Raw genomic sequence first — 26,477 nt, forward strand, 5'->3', positions numbered from 1 at the left:
CACCTCGACGAACTTCTTCTCGAGGTATTCACGTATGATGTGAAATCACCGCTCTATGTGCTTGGACTTCTAGTGAGACCTAGGCTCTTTAGCGAGGGCTATGGCATCATTGTTATTGTAGTACTGTGCAATGACATTTGATGGTATCACACCTAGCTCTGCAATGAACTTCTTGAACCAAAAGACTTTCTTAGCAGCTTTACAGGCGGTGATGTACTCGACTTTCATGATCGAATCTGTAATAATCGACTGTTTGAAACTCTTCCAGCTAACCACACCACCATTACATAAGAAGATACATCCTGATGTAGACTTTTTATCATCGACATCAGCTATAAAGTCTGAATCGATGTATCCCTCAACTTTCAGCTCTGATCCTCCACCAAAGACCAACATCAAATCCTTAGTCCTTCTCAAGTACTTAAGGATGATTTTAATAGCAATCTAGTGTTGTTCACTTGGATTCGCCTGATATCTATTTGTGACACTCACGACAAGTGCTATATCAGGGTGTGTCATAATATGGCATGCATGAGGCTCCCTATTGCTGAAGCATAAGAGATCTTGCTTATGTGCTGGATCTCCTCAAGTGTGTCAGGGCACATCTTCTTAGAGAGATGAATGCCATGTCTAAGGGATAAAAGACACCTCTTGGAGTTTTCTATATTGAACTTCTTCAGCACCTCCTCTATGTACATATACTGTGAAAGTTCTATCATTCTCTTAGATCTATCTCTATATATCTTTATACCGAGAATGTAAAAAGCTTCTCCTAGATCTTTCATGGTGAACTCTTTCAACAACCATACTTTGACGGATGTCAGCATAAGAATATCATTTTTTCAATCAGGAGGATGTCATCCACGTACAATATGAGAAATGTGACAGCGCTCCCACTGACCTTTTTATACACATATGGCTTCTCCTCATTTTTTGATGAAATCAAACATCCTGATCACATCATTGAAGTGAGTGTTCTAACTCCGAGATACTTACTTGAGTTTATATATGGACTTTTGCAGCTTGCAGACCTTATGATCACTATCACTGGACGTGAAATCCAAAAGCTGCTTCATATAGATATCTTCCTCCATATATTTTTTAGGAAGATAATTTTCACATCCATCTGCCATATTTTACAATCATGAAATACTGCTATTGCAAGCAGAGTACGGATGTATTTCAGTGTGGCTACAAATGAAAAAGTTTTATAGTAGTCAATACCTTCGCATTGACTATAATCTTTCACGATAAGCCGTGCCTTATAGGTTTCTACCTTACTATCCGACCCAATCTTTTTTTTATAAATTTATTTATATCTAATAGGTACAATACCTTCAGATGGATCTACTAAGTACCAAATCTGGTTGGAATGCATGGAGTCAATTTCTGACTTCATCGCTTCCATCTATTTCTCGGAGTCTACATCTAACATTACCTCATCATCGATTTTGGGATCATTCCTAATGTCTCTATCTCTCACAAGAAATGCTTCCTCTAAATCCTCTATAAGAATACCTAAGTATCTTTCAGGAGGATGGGAGATCCTACTTGATTTATGAGATGGAGGAGGTATCACATCTACTGGCTCATTACTTGTTCAGATTCTTGGACTCGATGCTCTTCAGAGACTCTCTTTGAGCTCAATCTTCCTCTCACAGCCTCCATCTTGGATAAATTCTTTTTTCAGAAATATGACATGATGGCTCACAATCATATTGTGATCCTCAGGAAGATAGAAGTAGTATCCTATGGTTTCCTTAGGATACCCTATAAAATGAGCCCTAAAAGATATAGCCTTTAACTTGTCCGTCTGCTGTCGCTTGACATGGGCCGGATATCTCCAACCATGCCATAACTCATACAATGTGGTAGAAACAGATTTAGAAAAAATCTGATTCAAGAGATGAATCACAGAAAGCAAAGCATGTCTCCGGAGAAAGTCAGGAAGGTCTGTAAAGCTCATCATTGATTAGACAATATCTAATAGAATCCAATTTCTCCTTTCGAATATCCCATTGAGCTGAGGTGTCCCTAGAGGTGTCTACTATGAGACTATGCCATTATCCTTGAGATAGGTTTAAAATTTTTTACTGAGATATTTCTCTTCTCAATCTGATCGAAGAATCTTTATGGATTTTTTGATCTATTTTTTTACTTCATGTTTGAATTCTATGAATTTTTTAAAGGCTTCAGACTTTTAGTGCATCAGATACATAAAATCATACCATGAATAATCATCGGTAAAGGTTATGAAGTAGATATAGCCATCTCTGGCTTATACATCAAATGGACCACTCACGTTAGTGTGTATCAGGGCTAATATCTCAGTGGCCCTTTTGTCTTATCCCATGAAGGGCAGCTTGACTATTTTTTCTTGAAGATATGATTCACAGACTAGATAAGACTCGAAAGTTAATGATCCAAGAAGACCATCTTTCTCTAATTTGTTGAGTCTGTCCTCTCCAATATGGCCTAGCCTAAGGTGCCATAGATATTTTTGGCTAATCTTATCTCCAGGTCTCTTAGACCCTAAGGCATTCACAATTTGCTCATTAATGTTTACACTTGCATCGGTATGCAAATAGAAAAGAACTGTCAATCAAGAAAGCACATGCCATAAGTTTATTTTTAAAATAAATAGAACACATCTTTATTGAAATAGAAATTATAATTATCCTGTGCCAGTACAGAGATAGAAATCAAATTTTTACTGGCTATAGGTACAAAGTAATAGTCTTTTAAAAGTAAACTAAATCTTAACAGTAGTCGCAGAAGATAGGTTCCGACGGCCACAGCAGCAACCCTTACTCTATTGCTGATCCGAAGAATGATCTCGCCTTCCCACAACCTCCTAACTTCTTCAAGACCCTGCATTGAAGTGCATAAATGAGCACTCGAACCAGAATCAAGAATCCAACTAGAAGAAGAGAAAACTGTTAGATTAGTTTTTATAACCAGCAACTCTGATGTACCTTTAGAAGGCCCATCCTTCTTCTTGTTCTAGATAGTCGTCAGGTAGGCCAGACAGTTTTTTCTTCAGTGGCCTTCGACATTACCATGAAAATATTTTTCTTTGTCGTTGACCTTCTTAGGAACCTATTTCTTGAGCTTGGCCTCATTCTTCTGCTTCTTTATGGATATTTTTTTCTTCTTGAAAGAAGACTTCCTTTTGGAGGAAGTCCGCTCCACAGCCAGAACTGTGCTCCTTAAACTCTTCAAGGTACCCTCTATGGTCATCAGCATATTCAATAACTCTGACAAAATGGCATCAATCTTATTCATATGGTAGTTCATAATGAACTATCCATATGAATCAGAAAGAGATTAGAAGATCAGATCCACCTATAATTCCTTGTCCATGTTCATACCGAGCTTCAGAAGCTTCTTTATGCCCTTGATTATTGTCAAATAATAATCATTGATGGACTACCCATCACACAACTTCACTTTGAAAAGTCTCCTAGAGACTTTAAAGTGAATTGTATGACTCTATTCACCATACAACTCTTGCAGGTGAACCAGTATCTCTCTGACAGTCCTCATATCTTCATACTGTTGCTAAAGATCGTTGGACACGGATGCTGAGATATAGCACTTTGCCTTGTTATCTTCGTCCATCCACTTCTCAAGTGTAGCTTATTGATCAGCGGATGGGTGAGCAGGTAATGCAGGTGCTTCTTGATCGAGGACATGGATGAGTTTTTCGAAATTAAAAATAATTTTCAAATTTTAGAGCCAGTCTTTGTAATTGATGTCGGTCAACCTATTTGTATTAAGGATTCAGGCTAGGGGATTGAACTTGACATGACTATCTGCAGAGAAAATAGTTTCTAATTAAATTTTTTACTTATAATATTGTTTGTTCTAGGGACTTTAAAAACAAAGAAAGGCTCCCATTATTTTCTCAAATCTTCCACACTCCTCGGGTCGAGAAATGAAAATCTATACGTGATTGATTTCAAGTGGGTACTGTAGTCTCATTAATCTATACACACCTTACCTAACAGTTATTGATGAGTACAGACCAATGAGTGGACAATACTTCGTCCATTGTTTCACTAAGCAAGATGCAGTGGGCTTGGTCTTTAAGTCTTATGGCCTCACCTAACAATTATTGACACATTCTTTAGTTAAGTCAGACCCATAGTTTATCAGTGGGAGCAAAATTATCATTGGAACCCTCATCTAACAGTTATTGGATCCAACCCTATCTCTACCTCGAGACATCAAATGTCAATAGAGTGATTATACCTTCCCGATGCAATCAACCCACTGTAATCTGTCGAGAATGATCAATACCAGGAAGGCACCCGCATCTCTACAATGATGGAAGACCTCGAGACTTAATATTTAATGAAGAGATTTAGGTTTAGATCTCTTCTAAATCAGTAGATCTGATATCTGACTAATTAAATTAAGTCAGCACATCAATATGTCTAACCAGCCTAGTTGGCATGGGTGAACTCGAGTCAACAAGTAACCTAATCTGAAACTAAATCTCCCAATATGGCTAGGTAAGTTAAGATGTGTGGGGGTCCTCCCGTTACTTTTCTTAGACACTAATCAAAATTAGTCAGATCAGACAACGAAACTAATTAAATAACCATCATCTAAATACTTACCTTAGACACCAAATTGATTAATTAGAATCGATTAGATTAACCTATTAAAACAGACCCGAATCATTGAGCCAGATTCAATTTTGAGTCAATCAACTCATATCAAAATATGAATCAATGCGACCACCTACAACTAAAGCTAACTTTGAGCCCCTTTGATCTAATCCTAATCATCCATCGATTAGGTTCAATCAACTGCTCAAAATCAAAAATGAGTTCTAGCCTGATCTAATCAATTAGATCCTAATTGTGGTTTGATGACTTAGACCTAATTTGTTCAACCCATTCCTACATGCAATAACATAATTTCAGATCTAAAAATATTTTTTAGATTATATTTCATTACAAGCAATTAATGGCTTATGATCTTAAAACTGTTTCAGATCTACATCTAATTTCATATATCGAATATATATAGTTTCAGATCTAAATCAAATATACATTACATATACATTAATTTCAAATCTAAAACTAAATTTATACATATCAAATATATATATAACTAGATCTGAAATAATGATTAAAATATTTTAAAAATATCTTTTTCAAAAATTGATTCACATCAAACTAGGACAATCTTTATAATATAGGAGGTAAATTCTGTATCAGGATAACCTTATATCAGTTTGATATAAATTTTTAATCATTCTAATTTCAGATCTAAATATAAAATTAAATATATCATATATGTTAATTTTTAGATCTAAAAGATTTAATTTAATTATTTCAAAAATAATTTTTCAAAATTGATCAATCTTGTGCTAGGATAATTTTTGCAATATATGGGATAAATCCTATACCAGAACAACCTTATATCAGCACAAAATTAATTTTAAATTATTAAAATTTTTAGATCTAGTCTAAAAATCAGATCATATGTATTTTCAAAATCTGTGACTCTAATATCACTGTTAAAAAATCAGATAGACAGCATGTGTAGATTTTAAAACTTTAAAAATAGATAGCAAAAAATAAAATGGGTTAAACTCTTTAACCTCACATGCTAGATACTAGATCTAAATCTACCCAAGCTCAAAAGAAAGCACATATCATCAATCTAGAATTTTAAAAAATTTATGAGATCAGATCTCATTACTTTGGTGTAGTTAGCTATTCACCGGTTCTGATGATCTCGGATTCGTAGAAGGTTGAGCCGCATACGTGTCCGACCTCTATAGGTATCCATTAGGATCAATCTTAAATTTTTTTTTCTCGTAGAAGATTCTTCTTCTCAAGAAGAACCTTGGCCTTGAAGATTTTGATCAACTTCTTTGATCTTAACTACGAGATCAACTCCTTGATCTGCAGTCTTCTTCTTCTCCTCCTCGATCTTTGATCTCTAAGTCACCAATACTTCTTCTTGGCATGTGGAAGAGAGAGCATCCAACTTTTGGGCATGGAAAGAAAAAAAATGATGAGAGAAGGCATGGAGATGGAGAGAGGGAGAAATTTTGTTGATCAAAAATTTATTTAATGAAACTCTAGAGACCATCTTTTATATAGACACTGCCCTGACACATATTAGGAACCCAATTATCTTAAAAAGATAGATTCTTATCTCATAAGAATCCTCTACCTTTTTAATCTGATTTATGTCAAATAAAATTAGATATAAATGATAATTAATCAGTTCTTTTAAGCATGTACAAGAGACATCATGAGAATATATGTCAGATAGTTGGGGCATCAACTCTTGGCACCCCACAAAGGGATCTCTAGCCTAAAGTGATGGGATGTGGACCCCACTCTCTCTCCGCCATGCCATGACACATAAGAGGGGTTGGGCCCCTCTAGGATATGGCACCCAAAATTTTTTAAAAAGAAAAAAATGTGCCACCCAATTTTTCATCTACTCCACATGCACACTTAGAGATAATCAGAAGATAAAGAAGAGATAATATTAGGATAATTATACCAACTAGTTGACTTAATCAAATCCTCTTGGGCTCACAACTAAGAGCCTAATTAAACATAAATAGATTTAGGTTAGATTCAAGGCTATGGACTTGATCAAATCGAAGTTTCGAGAAGAATTAGGTTTAACCATATGCTAACATGGTTCTCATAAACCTAATAAGATTTTAATAAACCCTAATATAATTGAAACTTCATAAACTCAATTAGCAAATTTGAGATTAAATCTCTTAATGTGTGAACTCATAAGTTTTATTCTATCTGGTAGTGAGATATATTATGATCTCTATCACAATATATATCATTGAAATACCTTTCGATGGATTAGAATATTTTTAATTCTAACCTTCGAGGGTCATCGATCATCAAGATGATGTCTGATGAGTCTCACAAGCCATCAGTGGTACCTAGCAGTATGTAGGGGCAACCCAGTAGAATGAAAGTATAAATCTTTAAGTATAGTTATTGTATGATTCAGTCCTTCTATCATGAGTTCTGACTTGACGGAGGTCATAGAGAACTCGTTAAACTCCATCGTCAGTCATATGCTAGATTAGCTTGACTCGAGTTCATTTATGAATTTCGTAAAAATTCTTTTTCAATATTCACACTTGTTTTGGCCAAAGACTTTCTAAACTCAGTCTCATAAATTGCATAAGACTTCTTTTTTTCTATCAAGATTGATAGATTCCATCTAAGTGCATCCTACTCTGAACAGCAAATCTGAACCTACTGAAGCCAACATACACAGCAAGGACCTAAATGATTAAGGACCAAGGGAACATGTAGTCAAATCCAGTAGCCTTGCTGCGAATAGCCAATGGCACCGTAGGTCAAAGGACCACTCACACCACTGCATCATCGAGAAACCACTGACGAGTGAGTAGACATCCATGTGGTTCTAATATTGATCACGCTTAGTACAAGTTATTCTCTGACAACCAACTACACCTTCATCCCAATATCTCTACATCATAGATCTGAGACTCATCTGCCCACAAGAGAGGTGAATCATGCACCGATCTCAAATAGATTAATCACTGTCCTCCATGATGATCCTTTGATCGAAAGTATTTAGAAATTAACTACTAATTAATGTATGTCTCAAATTCTTAACTCTTTAAGAATATATAAAAATCATCTTTGTTAATTTTTAGGATAAATCATGGATACATAAATATGATTGGAATGAAAAAATCTTTTATTAATAATAAAAAGATTATAAGTACAAGCTTAGATCCTAGAATTACATAATGTGTCAGCCAACAATTAGCTTCTTGGGCACAAATCCAACAAAGTCAAGTATCTCAGTGGTTCTTACCCTGTATCCCACAAAAGATAGTTTGACCATTTATCCTTGAAAATAAAATTTACAAATCGAAAATAACTCGAGAGTCGATGAGCCTAAAGCCCATGCTATTCTAATTTATCTATTCTAGCCTCTCCAATATGATCAAATCTGAGGTTCCATATATACTTCGGATTCATTTCATTTCTAGATCTCTCAGACCCTACGGCACTCACTATCTACTCAGATACTAATATCGAGTAGATCCAACATATCTTCTGAAGGCATGTCCCTTATCTTTTGTTTAGGCTTTCTAGGTATACAAGATAATTCCTTCATTGGCTTGTTCTCCGACTTATGTTTCTTCACGAACTTCTTCTTCTTTCGAGTAGACCTTCTTTTGGAAATAAAAGCCCACTCCACAATGAGAACCATATCTCTTGATCTCTTCAAGGTCCCTACGGTAGTCACCAAGATGTTCAACATTTTAACCAAGTGCAATCGATTTGATTCATGTGGTAGTTTACTATAAACTATCTATATGAACAAGTAAGGAATTGTAGGATCAAATTCATTCATAATTCCTTATACATGGTCGAGCATCTCAAGAATATTTAAGCCCTTATCATTGTCAAACAATAATCATGAACTGATTGCCTTTTGATCAATTATCGGATGGTTTGGTAACATACGGATATCTTAGACATGATATAAGCTTAACCCTTCTGAACCTAAAACTATTTTACATTGCTGAGTCAGTCTTTATAACTTGTTTAGTTAGTCAATTACTTTCTAATATGTGAGCTAAAGGATTTGAAGCTGATATTTTATTTTATCAAAGAGTATAGATTTTAGTTAGATTTTTGTACTTGATTTTAATATTTATTCTAGAATCTTTTAAAATAAATATACCTTCAACTATTTCTTCGAATCTCTTACACTTCTTAGATAGAGAAATAAAAATTCTTCGTGATTAGGGTTTCAAGTAGGTACTACAATCCCATCAATTGATATATTACCTCATCTAACAGTTATTGACAATGTGTCAATCAATGAATAAACAACTCTTGTTTAATGCTTCTCAAGCAAATTATAGTGGTCAATGGTCTCTAATTTTTGAAGCCTCACCTAATAGTTATTGGCCTCATTCCTTAATTAAGTCAGACCCATTATTCACCATCGGATGTAAAGTCATCATTGGATCCCTCACCTCACAATTATGGGGTCCAACTCTATCTCTATCCTAAAGCTTCTCATGCTATAGAGTAGTTACATCTTTTCTGATGCAACTGAACCACTATATCTAGCCGAGAATAATCAACATTTGGAAGGACTATATATCTACAACGGTAGAAGATCGCTCGACTTAATATTTAGTGAGGAGATTTAATTTAGATTTTCTTAGATTTTAATTATTTATTTATATCACATATAAATCCATAATTACATTAGATCTACTAATGAGATTGCATCTTAACTCATTAAGGCCAAGCTCATGGTGCAACACAATCATAGTAAACTTAACACTAAGCATCTCAAATCAAATTTGATCAACTAAATTAGCTAGGTAAGTGGTAATCAGTGGGAGGCTCTCCGCTGCTGATGCAATGGTCCTAATTATGTAATCACCTTTCAAAGTACTTGCTTTAGACACCAATAGGTCAACCTATTTTAAATTGGGCTTGACTTTTGATTTCTTACCACAAATTGAGATTGCATTCATCTAAAGTATATTTATGATACAACCCTACTCCTAGGATTTATAGTGATTCATGGAGATCACCACATGTATCCATGAAAAAAATATACGTGACTATCATATAGTCCTTATGTTCATGCTAATTTCTAATGATATTTTATATATCAATCTCTTTTCATCCTAAGGCAACAACACCACATAACGACCCTCATTATTCTAGGATAACCTTATATTAGGATGATCTAAGATTGATTTTATAAAATCTATGTTTAATCAAATTACTCTAACTTGAAAACATCTATATTATCACAGATCACATCAAGATGAATCTTTATCTATGAACATCATCTCATGCATGAACATATAATAAAGATAAATTTAGATCTAATAAGATTCACATTATATGAAAATTAGATATTGAATTTATGGATGCATAATATAAGAAATTAGATTTTTTGATCTTAAAATATTTTTTAGATCTTGAAAACAATGCATGAACATAAAATAATCTGAAGTTCAGATCTAAAAATAGATGTTCAAATCATGAAATCTATCACATGAATTTCAATCATTCATATTTTCAAATCTTAAACTCCATATCCTTTCCATAATCATTCATGATTTCAGATTTGAAATAATTTTCAGATCTAAAATCTAATCTTAATCTTGCAATAATGAGATGGCTCTAATATCACTATTAAAAAATATTATTTTTTACTTCTTTCTGGGCTTTCTTATGGGATCTGAAGTACTTGAAGGTAGTGAAATGAAGAAACTACATAGAAGATAGGAGCCCCTACACTACAAAAAAAAAAAAGATTATTAGTGACGGCTAACTACCATCATTAAAAATCTATCAAAAATAATCTCATTGCTAATTATTATTATTAACAATGGCAAATTCACTGTCACTAATAACGATAATTAGCGATAATATTAGAGACAAAAAGCCATCACTAATAATTTTAATTTTTTTAATTAAAATATTAAGAAACTATTAACAACAGTCATTACTGTCGCTACTGTCATCACTAATAGTTATTAATTTTTTAAAAATTTATATTTAATTATTTTAAAATCTATTTTAATCATATTAACAAGCAATAATATTTTTTAAAATTTATTATAAATAAAATAATAATTATTTAATATAACCATAAATATAAAATTAATTATATTATATTAAAAATATAAATTTTATAATTTTATAAATTTATACTACTTTACAAGTATCAAAATTGCATATATATAAAAAAAATCATGTAAGATCCTCCTCATCGTCCTCCTCATCCTCCTCTTACTCTAGTATGTCCTTTTTAGCAGCTGGTATATGAGAGTCGGATGTTCCAATATCTTATAACGAAGAAAAAAATATTATTAATAAGTTTTAATACAAAAGCATATATATATCGATATGAAGATGTATATTTCAATATATTACTTTGATTCTTGAATAGATTATTCCTACATATTTTATTCGATGATATAGAGCTAGAGACATCCTTGGCCTATCATTTGGATGGTTAGATTGAATTTTTACTCTGTATATCTTCTTTCCAGACTTAAGCTTAAATATGATGGCTGTGACAATGAGTCTAGCTGATCGCATAGATATGGATCCAGAAAAGTCTCAATGATTGTATCACAGATGGCATCTCGAAAGCTCTGACGTTGCTGACTCCAAAGCCTCTGCACGACCTCCTCTATACATGCATTAGCCCACATCTGAGTTGTTGAGTCCTGAGAAGAGTATTGAGCTGCTGAAAAGTTAAAGCTGTGATCGAATCCAATGACCCATTTCTTACTCACCCCTCCGATGGCCCAAGCCATCCCTCGAGGTCAAGGAGGGGCTGAAAGGGTGGATCCTCATCATGCCGCAATACGAGATACTCCATAAAATCCATCTATATAGTTTAAAAATTCATTAGTCCATATATATCAGTATACATAAAAATTTAATAAATAATATTTTAAATTATTACAGTAATCTATCGAGATTGAGGATCTAAGTAATCACCAGTCCTCCTAGACTGGTGTGTGACTTCTCATATTTGGAATTAAGTTCAAACGATTTAGATTTGAGAATTGAAGATCTTAAGACACGTTATAAATCATTGAGGCTATGGATTAGCTCGAATTAGATCTTCTAACTGGATTAGATCTAGATTAGAAATAAATATGGATTAATTAAAAAAATTGATTAAATCTAATTAAGAGTTGAATTAAATTAGATCAAAATTTTTTTAGATCAATTTTAATAGTTGTAGCTTGATCAAGTCTATATTTTTGATCATATCAAATGGACCATGATATGGCTCAATGGCCTAGTCTGAATCTTTTGTTTGATCAAATCAAAACTAATCGATCAATTAGTATCTAAGTATGACAATTTGATCGGTGATTTTTAATTGGTAGTCTACTTACCTGACCATTTCAATGGTATCTAAGACAAGCCGAGACAGCCCCTCCCATCGATCTCACATACCTAGCCAATTTGGTAGATTATATTTTGATGAGGTCACTGATTGATTCGAGCTGACCCATGTCATTAAGGTAAATCAGTTTAACTGATTTAGGTATCTCTGTACCAGCTTGTCTCTAGTCCTTTTCATGACTTGATGAAGTCAGTGGGAGGATTCATGACTTGTTGGTTAATCTCTTCTCTTATTCTCAAATCATTGAACCAAATTTTTTAAATTATTAGGTTGTTAAAATAACACAATTATAGGGATAACTAGTTCATAGCCTCCCATTAAGATGTATGATAATGGATCCAATAGTCTAAATAAGCATTACAGGTGCCACATGTCTGGTATTTATTGGGTATTAAAATTATCATTCATCATATGACCACCTCAATCAGGTTGGCCGAGCCAAACTTGAACCTGGACATTCATTTGTTGGATACACTTGGTGTAATTATGTTAATGATTGCACATAACCAGAATTTTCAGTGGAGGCGCCACATACCTACTGAACAGATGTCTAGGGTAAAATCAATTACTAAAATTTATTTGAAGAAATAATTAGTTAAGAACCTACCCGTAGATGCATAAGGGTTGGTAGAGCCACACTCAGGCCCGAATGTAGTCTGTGTGGATTTTAGTACCTGCTAAGGGATTAATGTAATTCTTCAAATTGGAGATAGAGGCTACAAATTTATATAAAATAGTAGAGGAACTTTTAAACTAAAGTCTATATCTTTAGGATTAAAATAATTTATATACTAATAGATTTAGGAGAAGGGCAGAGCAAAGGAGACAACAAGAGTAGGAGAAAAGGAAGTATGGGCTCTAGAGGAATTTGGTGTTGCTCATATTTTACAAGAGATATTTATTTATAAATCTGATTATATTAGAGCTCAAGTACCTAGTGCTACGATCATTATAGGAACATGATCTAATCCCGAGGATCCATCATTTCATTGATAGATAATGATAGGATGGTCGGTAGAGATTACCCTTATTGTCTTAGTAAAATAGCAAACAGAAAGAAAAGAAAGATATCACTATGTCAATGTTCTCAAATATGGACCAAAAGTATATATTTTAGTATCCAAGGCTAATATTCTCCAACCAAGTCCAAACTATACAAAGCAGCAGTTTAACTACTTTTCAACTATGAACGTACCCATTAACTCATAATATTATAAATATACAAATAAATAGATATTATAAAATATTAAAAATCTAAAATCTAAAATATGTCAAAACAAAAAAAAATTACAACAATAATTCCACTATATATGCAATATTTTTTTAAGCAAGTAGAGGTATAATATCTGTATCACTCATATCTTTATCACAAATAATGATAGGATTCCATAATTTATTGTTGCAAAAACAAAACATGTATCCCACCAAGCATATCCTAGAATTAACATAAAGAAAAACTCATTGTTATAAAAACAAAACCTAATTCTAAATATAGAATAAATTCTTTCAGCATCGTACAATGGTTGATCCAAATGGGCCAATGCCTAATCAACCCGGTTGTATTTAGCAGTTCAACTGTTTTAGATCAACTAATTAATCCATCTTTCAAGAAATATGGAGCTGGGATAGACCTAATCTTTGATAACAACTTCGTCAAAGTTGGCATTGTTTGGCCACAGGTACAATACGAAGTACTCTTATTTTTCTTTCAGCTGGAGTGGATGCATAAGATATCACTCTCATGGGATAAGTGATCAGCTGATACTGCCATGGACTTATCCACAATCCTTGAGCTTATCACAAGTGTGCCCCGTGATAGGCATGGTCCTGGCACCAGCAGAGGCAGGGTCTGCATGTTCCCATGGTTGGCCTCTTCGTGGGAACCACGCTCTCTTTCACCTTCTCCTATCAAGAATATTTAATGCCTCTTCCTTCTGTCCTCTAGGTATTACTTTGGAGTACAACCTAATCTAGTCTATTATAAAACATTAGATAACCTAAGGAAAGGGAAATAAGTTATATAGACTTCCTTTTGGTGCAGTTCCAAAGGTTAGACCATCTATGCTAAAAATATCATTTTTTAGGTAACTTGGATTGGTTTGATGGTTGTTTTCTATCATGACACTTGCTCTTGATGATGAGATATCTTAGAAATGCAGACAGTTTTAAAAACAAATGATCCCTGATGGTGGAGCAGTTGTAAGGACAACAAAACAAGGTGGGTTTCTTATGTATTGTATCTGTCATGTACCCTAGTTAGACAGAGTTGAAAACCAGAGGGTTTTAAATTTCCACACTTGCTAGGGTTAAGTTATAGTTCGAGACTGTGAAAGGAAAGTCTCACATTTTTTTTTTGGTAAAGAAAGGAAACTCTTTCATTCATAAAAAAGGCTCAAATACAGGATTTCACTTGTAGAGTGATGAGAAAATCCACATGATATGTAGAACTGTCTATGGACAATAATGACCTGCTAGTCCTATCCGAAACCAACGCAAAATAAGCTATGGGATTGTGTATGGGTTCTCAAATTAAATGCAAATCCTTTACTGGGTTAGGTTTGGGTTTGGATGGATTCATACTCTGAAATACCTGATACACGATCTATATCATATCGAATCACATACCAATAATATGTTGGAACATTGTTGAAAGAATTTCTAAGATAATTTAAAAAACTAAATAAATCTAACAAAATTTTGTTGTAGAAAAATTAGAAAAGACTTATAGGATAATAAGAAACAAAAATAATCAAATTTGAAAGTGTGTCGGACATTGTCCTAAGGCGTATTTGCATCTCTCGTGCAGAAGAATCAAGAAAAATCATCCCAAGATATGACTGGAATCCTCCATCTATAAGCACGATTGAGGAGGAGGTTGATAAAAATTCTTTCAGTACCTAAAAAAATATTATAATAAAAAAGAAAAGTATTAGAGAAAGCTTAGAAAGAAGAAGAAGGAAAGGCTCTTAAATGGCTTATAGAATTAGATCCCAAGGGATCTTTTTATTGCCAACCAATATGACCATTGATAATCGTTTGTGACCGTTTTATGATCGTTGGAGCTTTTAGTAACCCATCAAAGTCTTTAAGAAGGAATCCAACGACTAGATTTTTAATACAGAGTCCAACGGTAATAAAATAAAACTAGATTAAATGCATACAACCATTGGAAATTAGAAGCCTAATGATCAAAAATTAAAAAATCATGATAATGAAAAGAATAAAATATTTAAATGATAAAATTAAAATAAGATTGAAATTTTTGGAAGAGAATTTTAGAAAAGTTGGAAATGTGTAAATATCCCATTCTCATATCTATGTCGATGCAATATTGAACATACATGGACTAAAAACAAAGAGGTTACCAAAGTGATACAAATCAATAGACAATTAAGGACATAGAATGCCACATTGGGCAAAACCATCCAGTACATTCCATACCATATTATACCATTCTCGTACTGTACAGACACTCGATATACCATCTATACCATGCCGAATCACATACCAATATTGTAATAGGATGTTATGGTATGGGATGATTCGGTATTGAGACGATGAATTTTGATTAAGGGGATCATACAAATTCACATTATCCAATATTTAGATATGATTACTTTATGGCATCCGTAAACCAAACAAACTCAGCCACCCTTGTAAGGCCTTGCAAAGTTAGAAAATGAATCAAACATACAATTATAACATTTTGTAGTTAGATATATTTGGTAAATTACATGAATATAGCATTAAATATATAATGATCTAGTGTGAACCACTTTCGATCATCCATGAAAGGGCCTGACCAGACCCTTGATGCATGCATGGTGTGTAAGTGGATAGGACTCTTGATAGGAGCCCATCTCCTCCTTTGACTTCACCAAGCTTAGGATTTTCCATCGCCATGATTTCTTTTCTAAACCCCGATTTTTGCCTATAAAAAAACCTACTTCTCTCTTTATCGACCCACCTTTGAGGATCCTTGAATAGACTATAGATTTCTAGTTTTTTGTGGGAATTTCTTGAAGGATTTTCCTCCAATCTTGCAGTGAGAACTTGGCAGAGATATGGTTGCTAGATCTCTCTCTCTCTCCCCTCCCTCTCTCCCACCCTTATTTCAGTACTTGGGCCATTGCTACTGTTTCGATTCAAAACAACCAGTTGTCGGGTTTAGCCATGCACCCTCTCCCTTGTTTGTCTTGATCCCCTGTTTCTTCTTATTTCACCCACCATCAGCCAAAATCAATAGTAAGTTTGCCATAATTTTTGTTGGAATTCACCTTTCTAACTGATGATGTCATCATCACCATCTGTTTCTCTATGGTAAGTTGTGTAAGGAGCCATTGTCCTATCTTTTTTTCACCTTGCTTTTCTCTTCTGCTGGCTAGCCACCATCGCTGACAAATTGCTGTGGCTGATCGCTGCCGTATGTAGGTCACCCCTTGCTAGCTATGATGATTGCTCAGAAAACCCTCCTTTTTCCTTATTTTGATTTTGTTAGAACACAGTTTATGAAAGGATCGGATGTTGTCTAAGAAGCCTAACAAAATTATTTTCTTGTTTGTAGAAAATTTAAATAAAATGACTTACAGAAGATAGCAAACCAAAATTGAAAAGAATCGAAAGTGTGCACAGTACTATTCTAAGACGTATTTCCATCTCTCGTGTAAGAGATATTTGAAAACACTACCTCACGATATGACTAGTATCTTTTGCCTATGAGTACGACTGTATAAGATGTTAATGAAGAATCTTTCAGCACCTAAAAAAAAGAAGAAGAAATATTGCAATAGAAAATGAAAATATTGGAGGAAGCTTAGAAAGAAGAAGCTTGAAAGGCTCTTGCTTGCTGAATTAGGTCACAAGGGGGCCTTTTTATAGCCAATATATTCTAACCATTTGTGTTGGCCCAATGTTCAAAATTAAAGGGTCCAACATTTGCAACAATAAAAGCCCAATTTTCAAAAATTAAAAAACCAACATTCAAAAAGAAAAAAAGTAAAAGCCCAATATTTAGAAATTAAAACCCAATGTTTAAAATATTAAAATGATAATTAAAACTTTAAATGATCAAATAAAATTTAAAATAATATTTTTGTGTTGGAGTGCTAAATCCACACCCGCACCCTGCCCGACTCGATTTGGTTCAGTTTTCTTCAAATCACCTCGAATATGTTTAAGGGCTTAGACAACCCTTTTCTCATATAAAGGGCTAGAAAAATCTTTCTACTCTCGATGTGGGACTAAAAGATTTCAATCAAGATTAAAAGCATATTTAGAGGAAATCTTACTTGCAAAATTTTAAGTTCCTAAATTTAAATTTACTTCCAACAATCCCCCGTAGAACTTAAAATTTTTCAAATAATAGTAAAATAAAATAACATAAATTTCTAGATGCTTACACTATGCAATGGATTAGATGTCTTTATAAGATCTAATCTTACTTAGTGTAAATTGTTTCTATGTGAAAGAATGGGAGTAAATCAGATCTTGAACTATGTTTCTTTGATTCAAACATTAACTACCACATCATAATATGGAGTTCTTCATCACGAGTCTATGCTTTAGTGGTCATGTACATATATCTTGATTTTACATGAGAGTTATTAGAGATAGGCCAAATCTCATACCCGCGGTCATATATGAAAACTCTTGTATAGGTGAACCCCTTCAAAGATGTGTGTTGAGTCTCATCTTATGAAAAATATCATCTCAGATCTTATTAAGAACTATAGTTCTTCCTTAACTACTATTTAGGAAGACTAAATACCATAGGGATAGGATGGAGTTTATGACTCATATATTAGATAAATTATATATACTTTCTGACTAACTAATTAGCTTGTTAATATATTGAACCTCCTTCAAGAGATCTCCTATTATAGAGATTAGGTTCTCACTATTGGAAGGTCTATTATGGACATTATGTCCTCCTCGATGTCTCAAAGACCTTAGTCATGTTCAAGCCTTTAGTAAGGCAATTAGTAAAATTTTAATCAAATTTTATAAAATTTAATACTACTGTATGATACTTTTGTTGCTATCTAATAAACTTTAGTCTTAATTTTATACATCTATTAGTTTTAAAATTTACAATTTTTTTTATGAAAGTCAATTACAGCTCAAGAATCATAACAATAGATATAGGAGATATAGGAGTTTGTATCAAAGAAATAGATGACCAAATTTTTTAGTCATTCAGCTTCTAAGGATGTGACATCAAGGGCTACTAACTCTGCCTCCATGATACTTCTAGCTATTATATTTTGCTTTATAGATTATCAAGAAATAGCACTACGACTAAGAATAAAGATATATCCTGAAGTAGACTTAATATCTAAAAAATCAAATATCTAATTGGCATCACTATATCCCTCAAATATAGTTAGATAGCCAACATATCTAAGTTTTGAGATATGGCATCTTTAAGACACTGGAATACTCTTTCTAATTTACAGAGTTGTCAGAATTCTTTACTAATTGCACATTAGGATCAAGTGATATAAATAGAGGAGAATGATCTGAATATCTAAATATTTCTAAGATCATTTGAGTATAATATGATTGAGTTAAATAATAGGAATTAAATGAAGTATTAATCTTCATACCTAAGATTATATTAGATTGACCATGATCTTTTATGTTGAAGTGATTTGATAATAAAATTTTGATATCATTAATTAGATCAATAAATGATACTAGTATGAGTATATTGATAAGTGGTATATTTTTATATTTATTTTAGATATTTTTGATAATTTATAGTGCTAACATCTTCTAAAAAACCTAATTTCATAAATAAATTAGATTTTTTTGTAAAAATAAATAATTTTAAAAGATATTAAATTAGAGTATATTTATGTCAAATTAATTAAGTAATTTAAGCACCAAAATATTGAAGAATTAAAAAAAAATTTCATACATATTTTTTTTAAATTTTTCAGGCAAAAATTGAAGCGAAAATCAAGTCAAAATATCCTAAAAAATAATTTTTATAGCCTTCAGTACATGATGGACCAACCGCTCAATCCACGGATTTAAAGATGCAGTCCATCGAAATAGTACACGGTGTTTGGCATGGCTCACAGACGGGCGAAAGAAATTTTTATGATCCGATAGTTGAAAATAATTCTGAGGAAGATCCAACAGTGTATATTCATTGTCGGTTAAAAATTAAGCGAAGAAGGAAATCCAGTGTGCAATCCAACAGCTAAAAATCGATCTGGAGACCAATCCGATAGTTGTGGTTATTCACGACTATGAATAAAAAATCCAAGCTGTTGATCAACGACCTAGATTCTATCCGAGGCATGATTGAATGGCTGTGGTGGATCCCGATCGAGAGAAGGACTGTAATGCTAAATTTTGGGTAGATCTGGGTGGTCCAACGAAGATCTGACGGTCAGAAATTAATCATACAGGTATTATATGATTTTTAAGGATTTTAGGACTCTTTTTGCAATCAAAAAAAGGTAAAAAAATTATCTATAAATAGGGAGTCCGAAAATAAAAGTAGAGAGTAAAAAAAATCAGTAAAAAAGTAATAAAAAAATAAAAAAATTAGAAAGATTTAGAAATCTAAGAGAAAGAAAAAGAAGAAAAGTCAGTTTGCTCTACAGAGTACGAAGAAAGAAGGAGAAGTCATCAACTATCTTCCCGATGAGGTTGTGCTGATCAACTTTAGATCTTTGTTATAGTTTTATTTTTATTTTATTTTATTATTTTTTTAAATTTTTTATAATTAAATTTTAATTCTAATTAATATAAAATTTATTTTTTTATACTTTAAATTTTTGTTATTTATTTTTATTGTAAGTAGATGCTAGGATCTAGTTAGTAGATCTTAGTACCAATTTATTTTATGCTCTTTTAAATTTTTATTATTTATTTTTATTGCAAGTAGAAGCTAGGATCTAAATAGTAGATCTTAGTACCGAATTTGTTTTTCATACTTTTAATTTTTATTTTTTGACTTAAATTATTTTTTTTTAAAATTTTATTTTTTTTAAAAAAATCAAAGATTTCAAATCAAAATCTTCACTTTTCTGTGGATTCGACCTGACTCACTATTTTTTATATTTTTTTAATTTTTATTAAAGTCAAAATTAGATTGATAATCATGGTATCCTAACGACAATATTGCGATCCTATTAATTTTTGACACCATTGCCGGAGAAGGCACTAATTTTAATGTTTGATTTCTTTAATTTTCTTATGAATATAACTTACTAACTTTTTTTTATCTTTGTGTAAAAAAAAAAGAGAAAAATTCAAAAAAAAAGAGAGATAGAAAGCTTCCAATTTGGTGAGATCAATCCTAACCCTAACCCTAACAATTTTTTTTTCAAGTATTAATTATTTTTTTTAAATTGATCTAAAATTTATCCATATAAACTTAATAAAAATCGCATGACAAGAGTAGAAACTTAATTGTTAGAAGCATTCATCATCTTAGATTTACTTTTGGTAATCGTTGGAGACAAGATAAGCTTTCAAGTTTGATTAATTTTATGCATCTAATTTAATTGCATAGAACTCATTGTTTGAAATTGGTTGTGCATATTCATCTCAAATCAACTTAAGGACAATACCCATTAATAAAATAAGGTGGGAATTTCATCACCCTTTTTTAGCCCAAAATCAACTAACCAGCATCCCGCATTAACCCTAGCCTAATTAAAATTCAGTAGACATTGATCCCTAGGATCAATTGAGTTCAGTTTGAATATTGTGGTGAAATCAAGTGCAAAGTAAGTTCTGACTCACCCTTAAAACTGGTGTCTAAAATAAGATATTACAAAGGCTAAGCCTAAGTGGACTCATGGTTATTTAATTGATTCTATTAGCTTACCTGGCCAATTCAATTGGTGTCTAAGGCAAGCAATGGGGGGAACCCCCACGACCCCACTTTTTACTTGGCTAGTTGAAGGAAGTGAGAACAAACCCAATTTATATCTAGGCTAAGCCATTTTACATCAAATTATTAGGTCTAAGAAATCTGTAGGTGTCTAAGTTTAATTGTTTGCTAACTTGATTGCAATTAACACTTAACTACAACTAATTCTTCTCATATTTCTTCTTTAGGTCTAGGGCTTTCTTAAGGATCTCACATTTAGAACTTCTCTCTTTCTTTCTCTTCTCTTCTCTTTCTATTTTTTTTTTTTTAAAAAAAAAAAAATTTGAACCACATACATTAGGGTTTGCATTGGTACATGCACGGTATAATTTTTTTTCTAACCTAGTTGAACTCAATTCTGAAATTAAACGGCTGATCCATGTTAAACCTGATAATCAAATGATTGAAAATCTTGAGAACCACCTAGACAGATGAAGGAATATTTTATTTCTTCCACCTATAATCCATCGATGTTTTCATCATTCTATGGGATCAAACATTCAGATTCTAGTCCTAAGGTTGATTTGAACCTGATAGCCCAAAAATTAGATAAAGTTGATCTTCTTATAGATAAATACCTAGCCCTAAGTCAACAATCTCCTGTGTAATATACATCACCTTTCAATTTTCAGGAGATCTGTTCTATCTATGCTAGCCCAGCCTATCATGTGAGTGAATGTCCTATGGCTGCACAATTTCCACCTTTCATCCAAGAATAAGTTCAAGCTACCCAAGATTACTCCAAGCCTGTCAATGACCCATTTTCAAACACATATAATATATGTTGGATAAATCATCCCAATTTTTTTTGGAGACCCAAATAGACTCAGACTTAGACCCAAATTTTTTCTATGCAAAATGTTCAAAATAGGCTCCAATACCAAAACTATACCTATAATAGAGGTCAGCCTACCTAGTCATTCTATTACAATCAGCCTTCATACCCACCTCCTCAACAGACCTCTCTAGCCGACGATAGGTTTAGCCAACTTCAATGAATGATTATAATCCAACAATAATCTCTCTCCAGGCTAGAAGCACAAATAGGTCAATTAGCTGAGTCTACCATAAGGAGAGAGCTAGGTCAATTATCAAGCTAATCGATATCGAATTTCAAGAACAACCCACACATCTACCAACCATCTGGACCTAGTTATCAATCTAATGTCCCACCTAAGAATCTCTAATTTGAAAATGATAAAGTAATTTCTGAGCTTAAAAATGATAGGATTCTTAAGGACCCTTATCAAAATCAGGTGAGTGAGGCTAGTACTAATGCTAGCCAAAATGTGAATTTTAAAGAAGAGGTTAGTACTTAGATTAACCCAATAGAAGAACTTGAGCGCAGAACTAGTACTGATCTAAGTAAGAAAGACAAAGAAAAGAAGAGAGCGGATAAGTTACCTGAGATATATAAACTTAGAGTTCTATTTTCTTCAGCCCTAGAAATCGGTTCTTCTTCTTTAAAATCACCTCCTCCAGAACTGAAGTTATTTTTGATCATACCTAAGTATACATGTTTAGAATCAAGTGACACCCTTCCAGCACCCATTGCTTCGAACTCAACTCTTAATCTAAAAACTCAATGCATGAGCATTTTAGAAGAACAAATAGGAGAAATTCTCAACAAACAAGGGTCTATGAATGGATTTATAAATTATCTTCTTACAAATAGGGACGTGAACTTCTTTCTGGTGATTCATAACAAAATACTAAAATTTATCATAGGCCATCTTCTTAAGATTGGCAATCCAAAATCATTAAAATTTATCAATCCAATATTTGACACGGGGTAGGTGAGAGAATCGACATGGTCTAGCTGAAGATGGTAAACTTAGCATTTTTTGGGAGGCAACCCAATTTCAATTTTATCTTTTGTCTTTGCTTTCTTTTGTATTTTATTTAGGTATATTGAGTCTTGCTTCATGTCTTTTGTAGGAATTTGAAGATAATATTGGCTAAGTTAGGAATGGAATAAATTTTGAAAAGATGTCTGGATCAGGTGACATCTCTCCTTTTCTTTCTTTTTGTATGCATCCTTTATTTTTCCTTACTCCATTGAGGACAATGTCGATTAAGTTGGGGGGAGATTAATAAAAATTTTTTTTAAGTCCTCAAATAAGTTAGCACCTGATTACACTTAAGAATCGAGTTAAGCCATATATTTTTAAAAGAAAATTGATATGCAGACTAGAGAGTTTGTGAGATATCGAGGGATCAAGTTTTAAGAAAACTCAATAAAGAGTTAAATTTAGAACTTAAACTATTTTCTTTGAGCATTTCTAAATTTTTCTACCAGCATCAAAAAAGAGTTGATTTCTTATGGACTTGTGTAGGGTAACTATACATTTCTTTATATTTTTTTAAAAAAAAATTTAAATACTTCATATTCAGTAATCGGGCCTCTTTGCCTAAATAAGCATTGAGTTTCACATCAAAAAATATGAAGGATAAAGAAGCTTTGTTGTAAAGCTAATTTTAACTCATAGCCTATTTGATTCGAGTAAATAGGTCTGAGGGGTATTCTATATCTAGTGCCCTAAAAGCCATCTGGTTTAGGAGTCATTAGTTAAAAACTTGCTATATAGGTCAAACAGAAAGCTTAAGGAATTAAGACACTCAATAGTAGTACAATGTTAAAAAGAAAATCAATAAATGAAGGATGAAAGTAACAATATACTTATCCATATGAAGGTTAATGATTTGAAGATAAAGAAAGGAATAATTTAGACTTAATTCTAAATTTTTTCTTTACTCGAGGATGAGCAAAGTTCAAATTGAGAGAATGTGATAAGTGATATATTTTTATATTTATTTTAGATATTTTTGATAATTTATGATGCTAACATCTTCTAAAAAACTTAATTTCATAAATAAATTAGATTTTTTTATAAAAATAAATAATTTTAAAAAATATAAAATTAGAGCATATTTATGTCAAATTAATTGAGCAATTTAAGCATCAAAATATTAAAGAATTAATGAGAAATTTAATATATATTTTTTTATTTTTCAAGCAAAAATCAAAGCAAAAATCAAGTCAAAATATATTAAAAAATAATTTTTATAGCCTTCGATGCACGGTGGACTGACCGCTTGGTCCACGGATTAAAAGATGCAGTCCATCAGAACAGTATGTGGTGTTTGGCGTACCTTACAGGTGGGTGGAAGAAATTTTCATGATCCGATGGCTGAAAATGATTCTAAGGAAGATCCAACGGTCCACATTCGTTTCCAATTAAAAGCTAAGTGAAGAAGAAAATCCAATGCGCAATCCAATGGCTAAAAATTGATTTGGAGGTCGATCCGATGGTTGTGGTTATTCCCGACTATGAATAGAAAATCCAAGGCACTGATCAACAGCCCAGATTCCGTCCAAGGCATGATCGGATGGCTGTGGTGGATCCCGACTGAGAGAAGGACTGTAATGCTAAATTTTGGGCTGATCTAGGCAGTCTAATGAAGATTCGACGGCCAAAAATTAATCATACGGATATTATATAATTTTTAAGGATTTTAGGACTCCTTTTGCTACCAGAAAAAGGTAAAAAATTTACCTATAAATAAGAGGTCTGAAAATAAGAGTAGAGAGCAGAAAAAATTAGTAAAAAAATTAAAAAAAAATAGAGAAAAAAATTAGAGAGGTTTAGAGACCCAAAAAAAAAGAAGAAAAATCACTTCGCTCTATGGAGTAAGAAAGAAGAAGGAGAGGTCATCAACGATCTTCCTAACGAGACTGTGCTAATCCACTTCAGATCTTTATTATAATTTTATTTTTATTTTATTTTATTATTTTTTTTAAATTTTTTGTAATTGAATTTCAACTTCAATTCATGCAAAAATTATTTTCTTGCACTTTAAATTTTTGTTATTTATTTTTATTGCAAGCAGTTGCTAGGATCTAGTTAGTAAATCTTAGTATAATTTATTTTATACTCTTTTAAATTTTTATTATTTATTTTTATTACAAGTAGAAGCTAGGATCTAAATGTAGATCTTAGTATCAAATTTATTTTTTATACTTTTAATTTTTATTTTTTGACTTAAATTATTTTTTTCAAAACTTTATTTTTTTTATAAAATTAAATATTTCAAATTAAAATTTTGCCTTCTCTGTGGATTCAATCTGACTCACTATTTTTTATATTTTTTTAATTTTTATTAAAATCAAAATTGGATTGATAATCATGGTGTCCTAACGACAACATCGCGATCCTATCATATATCATCTACATATAAATAAAGAAGAACACATCGATTATGAAATCTTTTATAATATAAATAATTTTTAAAATTATTAATTTAAAAATCATTAGAAAGAGTAATACTATCAAATTTCTCATGCCATTACTCAGGTGCTTATTTTAGCCCATATAAGGACTTAACTAGTTTGCACATTTTATTTTCTTGTCCAAGCATTGAAAAATTTTCAAGTTATCTCATATAAATTTCTTCTTCTAGATCACCATGAAGGAAGACAGTTTTGAAATCTATTTGATGAACAAAAAGTTTATGAATAGAAGCTAAAGTAAGAAGAACTCAGATAGTGGATATATGAGCATTCAGGTGAATATGTGTCAAAAAAATCAAAACCAGCTTTTTACTCAAAATTTTAAGCAACAAGCCATGTCTTGTATTTTTCCATAGATCTATCCATCCTAAGTTTTTTCTTAACAATCCACTTACATTCAAGAGGTTTGCTTTTAGGAGGTAAATTAGTAAGAATCTAGGTATGAAAAATTCTTTATGCAACATGGGCGGTGTAGAAAATTCGATGTGGAGCACACTACTTTTTATATGATTGATCCACATAACCATCACTTTTTAATACGTATTTAATATCTATAATTTTATTTTTTTTATTTAAAAATTTTGAAAGATGAAAATGTAGCGAAAATTTAGTGCAGGGGCAAAATGGTAATTTTAAAACTTTTTCAAAATTACTATTTTACAGCGAAATTATTAATTAATCTTATTAATTAATACTAATTAACCCTACACTAGGATCTAAATATGATACAACAGCATGCATTTAAATTTGAAATTCAAATTTGAATCAGTAAACCTTTTACAGTACTGTGTTCAGAACACATCACCTTTTGCGGGTAGTCGATCACCGCAATTTGATCACCGTCGGGGGACTCTGATCGTCACATCGCAGCCACACAAATGTCTGACCTCTGCGGATCGTCCACACGAAGCTCCCTTCTGATCAGCTCCTCACGAATGCTAGTTCGTGATTTCACCCTTTGATGGCAGATGTTGATCGAACTCCTTCGATCGATGTGTGCCGACTTCTCGGATGCTCCGGATCATCTGCACAGTTGCTTGAGAGGCTGATGGATTTCTTTCTGAAATTTGGTGGACTCACGACACTCGTGGTACACCAATCTCACTTTCCGAACCCTAGGTACAAAACCCTAGGGTACACACCAAAAACCCTGCGCCCAATTTTCTCTCTTTTCTTTCTTTTTCTCTCGGAAAGTTTTGGACCTTCACCTCACACACAAGCCTTCCACATGCCCCAAAGTTTCTCTCCTAAAATTTCTACGCACGTCCCACCTTTCTCCTCTTTTTAAAACAACATCGAACGTGTCTTATCCGCGTGAGAGGATAAAGATAAGTG

This window comes from Elaeis guineensis, chromosome 7 (genome assembly GCF_000442705.2).
Source record: "Elaeis guineensis isolate ETL-2024a chromosome 7, EG11, whole genome shotgun sequence".
Taxonomy (NCBI): Eukaryota; Viridiplantae; Streptophyta; class Magnoliopsida; order Arecales; family Arecaceae; genus Elaeis; species Elaeis guineensis.